This window comes from Gorilla gorilla, chromosome 2 (genome assembly GCF_029281585.2).
Source record: "Gorilla gorilla gorilla isolate KB3781 chromosome 2, NHGRI_mGorGor1-v2.1_pri, whole genome shotgun sequence".
In the NCBI taxonomy this organism is placed as follows: domain Eukaryota; kingdom Metazoa; phylum Chordata; class Mammalia; order Primates; family Hominidae; genus Gorilla; species Gorilla gorilla.
Window position 1 is genome coordinate 192,887,737 of NC_086017.1, and position 14,764 is coordinate 192,902,500.

The window sequence follows — 14,764 nt, forward strand, 5'->3', positions numbered from 1 at the left end:
TGCCCACGACTACGGATACCCACCACCACACCCAGCTAATTTTTGTACTTTTAGTAGAGATGAAGTTTCACCATATTGGCCAGGCTGGTCTCGAACTCCTGACCTCGTGATCCACCTGCTTCGGTCTCCTGAAGTGCTGGGATTACAAGTGTGAACCACCGCGCCCAGCCCAACAGCCCAACATAGCATATTCTTAGAAAATTACTATAATAATCTCTTAGGCTTGTGAGTCAATAATCACTCCAAAATAAAAAGTTAAAAACAAACATGTATGTCAAACAAATATGTCAGCATATACAGATCTTCCAGATCACTTTAAAATACCATATATGAATAGTATTTCACACCATGAGTGTTGTATACCCACACTGTTCAGTAGAACTTCCTGTGATAATGGAAATGTTCCATATCTGTACTTTCCACTATGGTCATCACCAGCCTCAGGTGGCACTTGAAATGTGGATAGTACAAATGAAGAACTAAATTTTTGATTGTATTGAATTTAAATTTAAATAGTCAAATGTGGCGTGGCTTGTGGTTACCATGTGGTACAGCAGATTTATACTTTAATCTATTGATAGTCATTTAAATTGTTTCCAATCCGCTCCCCCGCTCCACACGCAGTACGAGCAAACTAAGTGTTATCTAGTAAAGTAAACCATGAGAACAAAAAGGAACTTTTTATCCCTTCTTATATGTATTAACTCTCTAGAAGCCTGTATTCATTCCAATGCTGCCCCCTTTGAAGTTCTACATGAACTTACTGAATCAGGTAGGTAAAAGGACACTTATAGTAAAGGTATTTCCTATATGAAAGAATGATTTAAAATGTACAGCAAATAAAAATATTTTTCAAAAAAGGAAAAGATGCAATAATTTTTTTTTGAGACAGAGTCTCACTCTTATCACCAAGGCTGGAGTACAGTGGCATGATCTCAGCTCACTGCAACCTCCACCTCAAGTGGTTCAAGTGATTCTTCTGCCTCACCTCCTGAGTAGCTGGGATTACAGACGTGCACAGTCATACCTGGCTAATTTTTGTATTTTTAGTAGAGATGAAGTTTTGCCATGTTGGCCAGGCTGGTCTCTTAACTCCTGGCCTCAAGTGATCTGCCTGCCTCGGCCTCCCAAAGTGTTGGGATTACAGGAAAAATTATTTAATGCCAGCATTGATTATAGCAGTAAAATATTGGAATCAATTGAATATCTAACCATGGAAAGTTGGTTCCAATATTTTATTTTATTATTTTTTTTGAGACAGGGTCTCACTCTGTTCCCCAGGCTGGAGTGCAATGGCACAATGACAACACACTGGAGCCTCGACCTCCCCAGGCTCAGGTGATCCTCCCACCTCAGCCTCTCAAGTGTCTGGGATCACAGGCACACACCACCACACTTGGCTATTTTTTTTGTATATTTTGTAAAGACAAGGTTTTCTGATATTGCGCAGGCTGGTCCAATATTTCATGATCTTTCACACAATGGAGGGCAATATTGTCATTGGAAATGACAATGATTGCAATTTATTAACATGAAAACAAGTCTATGATATATTTTCAAGTGAAAAAAATACAAAACAGGCTGGGTGTGGTGGCTCATGCCTGTAATCCCAGCACTTGGGGAGGCTGAGGCAGGTGGATCACTTGAGGTCAGGAGTTCGGGACCAGCCTGGCCAACATGGTGAAAGCCCATCTCTACTAAAAATATAAAAATCAGGCAGGCATGGTGATGTGCCTATAGTCCCAGCTAGGTGGGAGGCTGAGGCAGGAGAATGGCTTGAACCTGGGAGGCGTAGGTTGCAGTGAGCCAAGATTGCACCACTGCACAGCCTGGGTGACAGAGCAAGACTCTGTCTGAAAAAAACAAAACAAAACAAAATACAAAACAGATTTCAAACCAAAAAAGATCAAAAAAGGCAAAGAAGGGCATCCCATAATGGTAAAGGGTTCAATTCAACAAGAAGACCTAACTGTCCTAAATATATATGCACCCAATACAGGAGCACCCAGATTCATAAAGCAAGTTCTTAAAGACCTACAAAGAGACACAGATTCCCACATAATAATAGTGGGAGACTTCAACACTTCACTGACAGTATTAGACAAATCATTGAGGCAGAAAATTAACAAAGACATTAAGGACCTAAACTCAACATTTGACCAAGTGGATCTGATAGACTTTTACAGAACTCTCCACCTAAAAACAACAGAATATACATTCTTCTCATCACCACGTGGCACATGCTTTAATATCGACCACATAATTGGACATAAACAACCCTCAGCAAATTAAAAGAACTGAAATCAGGCTGGGCGCGGTGGCTCACACCTGTAATCCCAGCACTTTGGAAGGCTGAGGTGGGTGGATCACCTGAGGCCAAGAGTTCGAGACCAGGCTGGCCAACATGGTGAAACCCCAGTAATCTTAACTACTTGAGAGGCTGAGGCAGGAGAATCACTTAATCCTGGGAGGTGGAGGTCGCAATGAGCCGAGATTGTGCCACTGCACTCCAGCCTGGGTGGCAGAGCAAGACTCTGTTTATAAAAAAAAAAAAAAAAGTCATTCTACCATGAAGATACATGCACACAAATGTTCATTACAGCACTATTCACAATAGCAAAGACATGGAATCTACCTAAATGCCCATTAATGGCAGATTGGAAAAAGAAAATGTGGTACATATACACCATGGAAAACTATGCAGCCATTAAAAAAATGAGATCATATCTTTTGTGGGAACGTGGATGGAGCTGGAGGCTATTAGCCTCAGGAAACTAACACAGGAACAGAAAACCAAACACCTCATGTTCTCACTTATAAGTGGGAGCTAAATGAAAGAACTTATGAACACGGAGGCGGCTGGATCACTTGAGGTCAGAAGTTCGAGACCCTCCTGGACAACATGGTGAAACTGATATCTATTAAAAATACAAAAACTAGCTGGGCAAGGTGGCAGGCACCTGTAATCCCAGCTACCCGGGAGGCTGAGGGAGGATAACTGTTTGAACCTGGGAGGTGGAGGTTGCAGTGAGCCGAGATTGTGCCATTGCACGCCAGCCTGGGCAACAGAGCGAGACTCGGTCTCAAAAAAAGAGAACTTAAGACACTGGAGTCTACTTGAGTGGGGAGGGAGGGAGGAAGGAGAGGAGCAGAAAGGATAACTATTGGATACTGGATTTAATACCTGGATGATGAAATAATATGTACAACAAACCCCGGGACGTGTGTTTACTGATGTAACAAACCTCCATATGTACCCCCAAACCAAAAATAGAAGTTAAAAAGATGAAAAAAAGTTACTAAATAATATGCATAATATGGATCTTTTTTCATAAACATATATGTGCATGTATAAATTTTTGTTTAGTGGTGAGTCAGTATAGCTGGCTGAGAACATAAACTTTTGAGTCAGACTGATCTGGTTCGAATCTAGGCCCTGCCACATATCATCTACGTGATTTTGGATATATCTCTAACCGTTCTGAATTTTGGTTTCCTCATTGCTAAAATTGGATGATAAATTTACATCTGGGGGTTGATGTTCAAGTAATGTATGTAAAACAATTGGTGCATATGTAGTGCTTAATTATTGGTAGTTGTTTTTCTAAGACAAGTATGAATGGGCATGGAAAGAAGAATGATATTTACCAATCGGTTGAAAGCGATTGTCTCTGGGTTGTAAAGTCATGGTTGAATTTGTGTTATTGTTTAATTAAATGGATCAATGACTTCTTAAATATGAAAAAAATCCATAAAAATTATGTGAATATAAAACTAAAAAAGTGAGCAAACCCTGTACGTACTAATGTAGAAATATGCCAAGATACTACATTGCAGAGCAGTATAGTTAATGTCATCCTATTTGTGTTCAACAACCTTTTTTTGGTAAAGAAATATAAGGTTACCCTTGAGAAGTAACTCTGGATGATCTAGCAAGGAGCAGCAAAAAAAAAATCTTTTTTCATTCATGCTTTTTGATACAAAGTTTTTACTGTGATTTTCTTGTATTAAAAATTTTTTTTATTGTTAAGTAAGTCCTGTAAGACCTGGAAAGAGAAAGATAAATAAATTGCCTTTCTTTGCCCAATCTGAAGAAATATCGTTTTCAAAGGCATAAGGAGGATTCTGAAATTTCTTCAATATTGGCAAATTTCTAATTCAGTTGAAGACTGTGACAATTCTGCCACTGTATGTAATTTCTTATTTTCTCAACTAAGATGCTATCAATATTTATTGAACATTTATTAAGATAAAAGCAAGAAAGATGAGTAAGAATACTTTTATTAGAAAAGAGAGTTAATCTTTCACCATTTTATTATATTGAACAGCACCACAGAAAAATAAATATGGCACTCCACTCATGTCTCTTTGGCCTCTTGTCATAATTGTCTAGTTTTTCCCTCAATGTAACATTTTATACAAGCTCAAAGAACTTTAAAACACTATTTTTCCTTAATACAGGAGTAATAGTTGCTCATTATAAAAAAGAAAAGAGAAAAAAGAGGCTGGGCGCAGTGGCTCATGTCTGTAATCCCAGCACTTTGGGAGGCCAAGGCAGGAGGATCACCTGAGGTCAGGAGTTTGAGACCAGCCTGACCAACATGGAGAAACTGCGTCTCTACTAAAAATACAAAATTAGCCTGGCATGGTGGCACATGCCTGTAATCCCAGCTACTCGGGAGGCTGAAGCAGGAGAATTGCTTGACCTTGGGAGGCGGAGGTTGTGGTGAGCCGAGATCGGGCCATTGCACTCTAGCCTGGGCAACACGAGCAAAACTCCGTCTAAAAAAAAAAAAAAGAAAACATCTATAATGCCACCCCATTGAAAATCACCGTTAAAGTATCGTTGCGAAATCACATCAGTATTTTTATACGTATACTATATTCCTTTATGCGTCATCTTTTTGTATAGTTTTACATTTTATAAACTGACTAGGATTTACATAACAAATCTCTTATTGCTAAACATGTAGATTGTTTCCAACTTTTTGTTATTATAAACACATTGTGGGCCAGGTGTGGTGGCTCATGCCTATAATTCCAGGACTTTTGGAGGCCGAAGTGGGTGGATCACCTGAGGTCTGGAGTTCGAAACCAGCTGACCAACATGGTGAAACCCCATCTCTTCTAAAAATACAAAAAATTAGCCGGGTGTGGTGGTACATTCCTGTAATCCCAGCTACTCAGGAGGCTGAGCTAGGAGAATCACTTGAACCCAGGAGGTGGAGGTTGCAATGAGCCTAGATCACGTCATTGCACGCCACCCTGGGCAAAAAGAGCAAAACTCTGTCTCCAAACAAACAAACAAACACATTGTGGTAAAGATCCTTATGGCTGGATATTTGCTCATCACTGTGACTATATCCTTGGGATAAATTCCTACAGGTGTAAATGCTGAGTCAAAGTGCAAACAAGAATTTAGGATTTTGATGTATTTCAATAATTGTTGAAAAGAATCAATAAATGATCACAAGCTTATAGTAAAGAGGAAACCTCTGGGGAGGAGGCATCTGCAGTTCAGGCTCAGTAGTTGGGTTGGTGGATGGGATAACTAGGGAAGTTCCTAAGACATTTTTGGGTTGGGAGAGTAAAGAGGGTGGAAGAATGTTCACACTCTTATGAATACAGTGCCCTGACTTGCAAAGAAAGGAGAGCTAACCTTCTTATTACAGCCAGCTCCTGGTTCTGCTCTACAGTGTATCATGTAAAAGAATATTTAAAACCAGAAAAAGAGCAAGTCTTCTTTCAGCTTTTCTCCTGCAATTGTGACTATTTGGAATCTACTCATCTTTCAAGCAGTAATTTAAATCTTAGCTTCTTCATGAAATATTATTTGGCCCTTAAGGATTTGGGGGGTCTTTTTTCTCTTTATGCATAGCAGTTCTTGCCTTCATTTCCACATTCAATAATCACTTTTGATTGGTCTATTTCTCCTTGCTATTACACACACACAAAAATCATTTTCAAAAATACTATGTGCCAGGCACTATGCATTATTATTGCATGAATCTTCACAAATATCATATGAGGTGGTTATTATCATTCTCATTTTACAGATGGGGTACCAGAGTTGGGGTAGATTAAATAACTTGTCACTGTGGTATAAGGAAGAGGCCAACCTAGATAAAAAAATGAGGTCTTTCGACCAGGCACGGTGGCTCATGCCTATAATCCCAGCACTTTGGGAGGCCAAGGCAGGCGGATCATTTGAGGTCAGGAGTTCGAGACCAGCCTGGCCAACATGGTGAAACCCCGTCTCTACTAAAAATACAAAAATTAGCCAGGCATGATGGCAGGCACCTGTAATCCCAGCTACTTGGGAGGCTGGGGCACGAGAATCCCTTGAACCCAGGGAGCAGAGGCTGCAGTGAGCTGAGATCGTGCCACTGCACTCCAACCTGGGCGATAGAGCAAGACTCTGTCTCAAAAACAAACAAAACAAAACAAAACAAAACAAAACAACAACAACAAGAAAATCCAAAAATGAGGTCTTTCTTATTGGAAACCACTCATCCCCACTTCGGTTTAAATCTATTTTTCCTAAAAGAGAGGAAAGGGCAAAATGGGAAGAATGTACAAAGGTGGAGGGAAAATGGAAAAGTGAGAAAGAAGAAAGAATATAATTTAGGGGATTGCTGGGAAGGGTTCAGTATTTCTGGCATAGAGGGTCCCAGATAAAGTGGTAGGAGATGCAGTAGGGAAGGAAGGTTGGGACTGGAGTCTTAATGAATGCAGAAGTACATAGAAGAGCACTTGGAATACAGTGAAATTCAATAAAGGGAGTTAATCTTATAACATGTTGAAGGTTTATTTATTTATTTGTTTGTTTAAGACAAGGGGTCTTGCTGTGTTGCCCAGGTTGTTCTTTAACTCCTGGCTTCAAGTGTTCCTCCTGCCTCAGACTCCCAGAGTACTGGGATTACAGGTGCAAGTCACTCTGCCTGGCCATGTTGACAATACCTCTGTTTATTGTCTTCCTAGCTATACTGTGAGCCCTGTGAGGTTAGGGGTTGTTCTCCATCAAGTTGATCTTTATATCCCTAGGGGCCAGCAAAATGGCTGCCATATGATAATGTTAAATACATCTCTGCTGAATAAGTGAAGTGAATTAATTAATAAGTGTTCTCTCAGGAGGCATCAACAACAACAACAACAAAAAAAACAAAAACCAGAATCTGATTTTAGAATCAGAGGACCTTGTTTCAAAACTTTTCCCTCCAGCTTACAGATGCGTGACTGAATAAGTTACATAACCTCTTTGAATAGTTTACTCATATGATGATAATACTCACCTTAATGTGTTATTTTGAGAACTAAATGAGATCATACTTTTGAATTGCTTAGCACATTACCTGACAAATTATAGACGTTCAACAAATGTGAGTTTCTCATTGCCTCCTTCCCACTACCCAGTATTAAAATGTGCATTAGGAGAGTTTATGTCTACATTGTAAGAGATAGCCTTCATTTCTAATATTCAGTCTTACTGTCAGACCAAGGTTTTAAATTTAATATTTTTAAAAGATGACTACTAAGTCCAGGCATGGTGACTTACGCCTGTAATCCCAGCACTTTGGGAAGCTGAGGCAGGAGAATCACTTGAGCTCAGGAGTTTGAGACCAGCCTGGGCAACATGGCAAAACCCCATCTCTATGAAAAATTAAAAAAAAGAAAAGTTAGCTGGGTGTGGTGGCTCATGCTTGTGGTCCCATCTACTTGTGGGGCTGAGGTAGGAGGATTGCCTGAGCCCGTGAGATCGAGGCTGCGGTGAGCTGAGATCACACCACTGCACTTCAGCCTGGGTGACAAAGTGACCCCCTGCCTCAAAATAAATAAATAAATAAATAAATAAATAAATAAGCAAAATTAAAATTAAAAAGATGACCACTGTTTAAAGCATCTGTGATAAAGTGCCACATATTGGTACTCAATAAAAAGATGCTGAATAAGTAAATGAATTGAATCAGGTTGAATATTCAGAATTTTATCAGATTATCTATAGTTTTCTAAGGATCCAAGATATGTAAACACTTCATTATTAGTTGATTGGGTTAGTATTTAGTTGGTTTGAGATATCCATCAACATTTCTAAATCCCTTTTGTTTGGTTCTGTCAGTTCTAAACAAATTTATAATGACAAATTCAATTTCCTAGTTTTCTTGCTTTTAGAATAAGAGGGTGCTGGAATCAGGGAAAATGAATAATATCCATTTTAAAATAGTTTGCTGTCATCTGGCTTAAATATTAGATTTTTTTTTTTTTTGAGATGGAGTCTTCCTCTATTGCCCAGTGGCACAATCTCGGCTGCAACCTCCACCTCCTGGGTTCAAATGATTCCTTTGCCTTAGCCTCTAGAGTAGTTGGGATTACAGGTGCCTGCCACTATGCCCGGCTAATTTTTGTATTTTTAGTAGAGACAGAGTTTTGCCATGTTGGCCAGGCTGGTTTCGAACTCCTGACCTCAGGTGATCCACCTGCCTTAGCCTCCCAAAATGCTGTGATTATAGGTGTGAGCCATTGCACCCGGCCTAGATTTATTTTTTTTAAAAAACAGTTTCATTGAAATAAAATTTACATACCATACAATTCACTCATTTTAATTATACATTTCAATGGTCTTCAGTATAATGACAGAGCTGGACAATTATCACAATCTAATTTTAGAACTTTTCCTCATCTCCAAAAGAAACTCTGTGCCCATTAGTTGTCACTCTATCCCCCTCTAGCCTCCCAGGCCCAGGGAAACAGTAATCTACTCTCTGTCTGTATAGATTTGTCTATTCTAGATATCTCATATAAATGAAAATTTACAGTATATTTTTTTTGTGACTGATTTCTTTCACTGAGCATAATGGTTTCAAAGTTCATTCATGCAGTAGTATTTTTGGCTACTACAAATAATACTATAATGAATAATACTGCTATGAACATTCATGTACATGTTTTTAATGGATGTATGTTTTCTTTTCTCTTTTTTTCTTCTTTGTTTTTTTGAGTGCAGTGGTGCAATCTTGGCACACTGCAACCTCCACCACCCGGGCTCAAATAATCCTCCTACCTCAGCCTCCTGAGTAGCTGGGACTGCAGGCATGTGCACCATGCCCAGCTAATTTTTGTAGAGACAGGGCCTCACCATGTTGCCCAGGCTCGTCTTGAACTCCTGGACTCAAGTGATCCACCTGCCTTGGCCTCCCAAAGTGCTGGATTACACGCATGAACTACCGCGCCTGGCCCAGATGTATGTTTTCATTTATCTTGGGTATATATCTAGTCCCTTTCTAAGCTGATCTTACAGCAACATTTGAGTCTACTAGTCATTCCTTCACACTTGAAACATGTTCTTACCTTGACTTTCATGATGTTACATACTTCTAGTATTCTTCCTTCTTACTTAAGAGTTCCTTCTCAATGTCCTTTGTGAGCCCCTTCTCCTATACCTGGCCATTAAATGTTAGCATTCTTCAAATCTTTGTAATGGACTCTTTTCTCTTCTCTCTCTCTTCTGAAGAGGCAGAGTATCACTCGACAGTGGCTATTCACAGGTGTGATCATTGCACACTACAACCTTAAACTCCTGGGCTCAAGCGGTCCTCCCGCTGGGACTATAGGTGAGTGCCATCATGCATGGTTCTGTTTTCTTTTCTCATTCAGTAATCTCTCTTTTCTCTTCTCATTCTGAAAGCTTACCTAGGTGACCATATCCCTTCCCGTGGCCACGGTTACCATGTCTGTGTCAATGGCTGCCAAATCTCCAGTTTAGATCTCTCTTCTGAATTCAGACCTACATATCCAAATGTCTATTTGATATGTTTACTTGCATATCTTAGTCTTTCTATGTCCAACCTAAACTCAATCTTCCCCCTTCAATCTGATCCTCTTTCCATGTTTTTTCTTTTCTTTTCTTTTTTTTTGAGACAGAGTCTCTCTCTGTCACTCAGGCTGGAATGCAATGGCACGATCTCGGCTCACTGCAACCTCCGCCTCCTGGGTTCAAGCAATTCTCCTGCCTCAGCTTCCTGAGTAGCTGGGATTACAGGTGTGTGCCACCATGCCCGGCTAATTTTTGTATTTTTAGTAAAGATGGGGTTTCACCACGTTGGCCAGGCTGATCTTGAACTCCTGACCTCATGATCCACCTACCTTGGCCTTCCATGTTTTTTTTTTCCTTAGGAAACACAGATTGCTGAATCCCAAGTGCAGAATTATGGAATTCTAGGAGCCATTCCAACCACCTTTCTTTACTGACTTATAGTATATACTATCTATTTCATGTACTTGAATCTGTCTACTTTTCCCCATCTCCATTGCCATTGCCTTAGGATGAGCTGCTGTCATCTTTTATCTCAGTATCTGCAACAGCCTCCTGACTGGCATCCCCATATCCCCACTCACTCCTTTCAATAAACTTCCATATATCAGCCTGAGTGATATTTTTATAAGATATAATATGTCAGCCCCTTCCCCACATTTCCAATCTTCCAATGCCTTCCCATTGTTTTTAAACTAATGTTCCAGGCCGGGTGCAGTGGCTCACGCCTGTAATCCCAGCACTTTGAGAGGCCGAGGAAGGTGGATCACTTGAGCTCAAGAGTTCAAGACCAGCCTGACCAACATGGTGAAACCCCGTCTCTACTAAAAATACAAAAATTAGCTGGGTGTGGTGGTGGGTGACTATAATCCCAGCTACTCAGGTGGCTGAGGCAGGAGAATCACTTGAACCCGGGTGACGGAGGTTGCAGTGAACTGAGATAGTGCCACTGCACTCCAGCCTGGGCAACAGAGCAAGACTCCGTCTCAAATAAATAAATAAATAAACAAGATAATGTTCCAAACTCTACAGTCCTCAGCAAGTTTTAGCTCCAATGACTGCCCTAGTCTAGTCTTATATTATTTTACCCCCTGTTCTGTGTTCCATTCATACCATCATTCTCTCATTTCTTCAGAAAAGCTACCTCAACATCTTTGCATGTGTTCTTCCCTCTTCCTAGACACCATCACTCCCCTGCCAAACTTGGTTAATTCTAATGTATCCTTCCTATCTGAATTCAAGCATTTTCTCAGAGAAGTCTTTTCTGAAAGCATTTCCTGCTTCCCCCTCAACCCCCAACCCCCAACCCCCACCTAGGTTAGGTTCCTCTTTCATTCTTTCTTTTTTCTTTTTTTTATTTAGACGGAGTTTCACTCTTGTTGCCCAGGCTGGAGTGCAGTGGTGTGATCCCAGCTCACTGCAACCTCCGCCTCCAGTGTTCTATCAATTCTCCTGCCTTGGCCTCCTGAGTAGCTGGGATTACATGACACCCGGCTGATTTTTTAATTTTTAGTAAAGATGGGGTTTCGCCACATTGGCCAGGCTGGTCTCAAACTCCTGACCTCAGGTGATCCACCTGCCTCGGCCTCCCAAAGTGCTGGGATTACAGGCGTGAGCCACCGCGCCCGGCCTTTCATTCTTTCTTAGCCCCATATGTCTTTCCCTCAAAATATTTGTCTCAGTTTATAACTACATGTGCGTTTGTATGATCATTTAATCAATGCCTATTTCTCCATGTAAATAAGTGTTGAAACTGGTTTTGTCCCTATTGCATGCTTAAGAATGAACACATTTACCTAAGCATTTAGTAGGTGATAAATAAATCTTCTTGACAACATGAGACTCCATCTCAAAAAAAAAAGTTGAAGAATTCAATGAAATTTCACTTATTGTATTTGCTTATGTCCCTTTAGTCTAAAACTGTCCCCTGCCTTTTCCTTTTTGTTGTGCTTATTCGTCTTAATGACACTTGGCTTTTTGAAGAGACTTAGCCTTGCTGAATCCCTCATATTCAGGATTTGTCTGTTTTCTCATGATAATTGTACTTTGCTTTCTTATCACCTGTATTTCTTATAAACTGTTAGCTCTAAAGTTTGATTATATTGGCTTTTTTTTTTTTTTTGAGACAGAGTTTTGCTCTTGTTGCCCAGGCTGGAGTGCAATGGTGCGATCTCGGCTCACAGCAACCTCTGCCTCCCGGGTTCAAGCCATTCTCCTGCCTCAGCCTCCGGAGTAGATGGGATTACAGGCACCTACTGTGCCACCACACCCGGCTAATTTTGTATTTTTAGTAGAGACGGGGTTTCTCCATGTTGGTCAGGCTGCTCTCGAACTCCAGACCTCAGGTGATCCGCCCGCCTCGGCCTCCCAAAGTGCTGGGATTACAGGCGTGAGCCACCGTGCCCGGCCAGCTTAAAATTTTTTGACAAAAATGCTTCATAGGTGATACGGAGTTCTTACTAAATGTCTACAGGAAGAACACAGAGTTTGTTGTTGTTTTAATTTTTTTTTTTTTTTTTTTTAAGAACACAGGATTTTAAAAAATAAATAGGATTTTGCCTCAGCAACTTTAAGTTTGATCATTTGGATAAGTTTATAATTATCAGACTTTTCCATTCTAAGAAACTTTTGAGTACCGTGTTCTTCAACAACAACTTTTCACCTAATGGTTTTAGCAACTATTGGTGATCATTGGCTGAATCAGCTATTTTACTGGGAATTGCAGAATGGTTTTTTTTTTTTGAGACGGAGTCTTGCTCTGTCGCCCAGAGACTGGAGTGCAGTGGCGCAATGTCGGCTCACTGCAAGCTCCGCCTCCCGGGTTCGCGCCATTCTCCTGCCTCAGCCTCCCAAGTAGCTGGGACTACAGGCGCCCGCCACCACGCCCGGCTATTTTTTTGTATTTTTAGTAGAGACAGGGTTTCACCGGGTTATCCAGGATGGTCTCGATCTCCTGATCTCATGATCCGCCTGCCTCGGCCTCCCAAAGTGCTGGGATTATAGGCGTGAGCCACTGAGCCCGGCCTTTTTTTTTTTTTTTTTTTTTTTTTTTTTTTTGAGACAGAGTCTCACTCTGTCACCCAGGCTGGAGTGCAATGGCGCAGTCTTGGCTCACTACAACCTCCGCCTCCTGGGTTCAAGTGATTCTCCCACCTCAGCCTCCCAAATATCTGGGACTGCAGGCACGTGCCACCATACCTGGCTAATTTTTGTATTTTTAGTAGAGATGGGGTTTCACCATGTTGGCCAGGCTGGTCTTGAACTCCTGACCTCAGGTGATCTGCCCACCTCGGCCTCCCAAAGTGCTGGGATTACAGGCGTGAGCCACTGTGCCCATCTGCTGAATGGTATTTTATAATTTTTTAATTAAAAAAAATTTTTTTGAGATGGAGACTTGCTCTGTTGCCCAGACTAGAGTGCAGTGGCGTGATCTCAGCTCACTGTAAACTCCGCCTCCTGGGTTCAAGCGATTCTCCTGCCTCAGCTTCCTGAGTAGCTGAGATTACAGGCACGCATCACCATGCCCAGCTAATTTTTGTATTTTTAGTAGAGACGGGGTTTCACCATGTTGGTCAGGCTAGTCTCGAGCTCCTGACCTCGTGATATGCCTTCCATGGCCTCCCAAAGTGCTGGGATTACAGGCGTAAGCCATCACACCCAGCTGGACTGGTAATTTTTAAATTCCACCCTTCCTTCAGGAAAAATTTCTCCATCATTTCTTTATTTCTTTATTTCTTATTTTATTCATTTATTTAGAGACGGAGTCTCACTCTGTCACCCAGGCTGGAGTGCAGTGGTGTGATCTTGGCTCACTGTAACGTTTGCCTCCCAGGTCAAGCGATTCTCCTGCCTCAGCCTCCCAAGTAGCTGGGATTACAGGCACCTGCCACCAAGCCCAGCTCATTTTTGTATTTTTAGTAGAGATGGGATTTCACCATATTGGCCAGGCTGGTCTTGAACTCCCGATCTCAGATGATCCACCTGCCTCAGCCTCCCAAAGAGCTGGGATCGTAGGCGTGAGCCACTGTGCCTGGCCTATTTATTTATGTATTGGAGACGGATTCTTGCTCTGTTGCCCAGGATGGAGTGCAGTGGTGTGATCTCGGCTCACTGCAACCTCCACCTCCTGGGTTCAAGAGATTCTCCTGCCTTAGCCTCCTGAGTAGCTAGGATTATAGGTGTGCGCCACCACACCAGCTTATTTTTGTATTTTTCAGTAGAAACGGGGTTTGACCATGTTGGCCAGGCTGATCTTGAGCTTCTGGCCTCAAGTGACCAGTCCGCCTTGGCTTCCCAAAGTGCTGAGATTACAGGCGTGAGCCACCATGCCCAGCCTGTTTACCATTTCTTTAAATTTCCATATCACTCTCAGGGAATTGTTTCATGGGCACCTCCCTGTTCTACAAACCCATTGCTGTGATATTTCACTCGTTGGGCCCTGGAAAACAAAAAGGCTCTTTCTTCAGAAGGTTGTAGGGAAAAGAGAATCTGTTGAAGTGAGATTTGCTAAATCCTTTGAGAGTATCTCCAATGGGATAGAGACTATTTTTTTTTGTGGCAAATAATATGACCCTTATAGCCTTCTGCCACATCTATTAAAAAAAAAAAAAGGGAGAGATAGAGAGATGTCATTTGCACAAGTTTACATACCACATCCCTTTAGAGCTACTCTCTAAATACAATTTAACTTCTTCAAACAGGTTTCTGTGACCATCCAAGTCTAGGTAGAGTCCCCATTATATGCATTTCTACAACACCTTGCCCTTCCCTCTCACATGGACAACAAGAATTATCACGTCCTTTCCCTCACTAGACCTCTAGGTCTTTGGCAGCAAGGACTGTGTCTAGCTAGTTCTATAGTTGTACGCCCAGCATTCATTCCAGGTCCCCACTCATAACAAGGGCTCATAAAATGTTTGCTGGATCATGTAGTGATGGATGCTTGTAATCCAAGCT